Below are 685 nucleotides of genomic sequence, written 5' to 3'. Positions count from 1 at the left end.
AAGATTAAAAATTAAAATATTATTTTAGCCTGTTTTTAACTAAAGTCAAAAATTTCTAAATAAATTATTTGCTGTTAAATATTGTTCTCAACGAGATTTCTAAAATTGTTATTAATTCAACAAATATATGTATATATTTGTTGTTACTAAGTGCCTTTTGAGTTGATTCTGACCCATAGGAACCCTGTATAGGGTTTCCAAGGAGCAGCTGGTGAGCTTGAACTGTTGATCTTGGGGTTCAAAGCAACTTTGCAGTCCAGCGCATAAACCCACAACACCACAGCAGGAGTACTCTCTTTCTCTCTCCCTCTTCCCCTCCCTCCCTCCCTAATTCACAGGTATTATTACAGATTATGGTGTAATAATGGTGATGTTAGAGAAAGATACAATCATCAGGGAGAAAGAATAAACACAGGGACAAAGAATGAAGACTTGACAAACAAGTGTCTTGGAAAAGCACAGTTGGGGAAGGAAAGGAAACTTAGCCAAGCCCTTTTTTTTTTAAGAGAATAACTGGAATTGTTATGCCCCCTGGAGCTTGAGAAGCCTGGTAAATTCTGAGACCCACAAACCAAAGTGGAAAATAACTAGCATACAAGGCAGGCACAATAACCACTTATTTGGTTGGCTGTTAACCTCAGTATGGTATGTCAGAGAAGACCTGGGTCTCAAACCAGGGCCTTGA

The sequence above is a fragment of the Chrysochloris asiatica genome, unplaced genomic scaffold (genome assembly GCF_000296735.1).
Source record: "Chrysochloris asiatica unplaced genomic scaffold, ChrAsi1.0 scaffold00339, whole genome shotgun sequence".
Lineage (NCBI taxonomy): Eukaryota > Metazoa > Chordata > Mammalia > Afrosoricida > Chrysochloridae > Chrysochloris > Chrysochloris asiatica.
Note: the sequence above shows the minus strand (reverse complement) of the source record.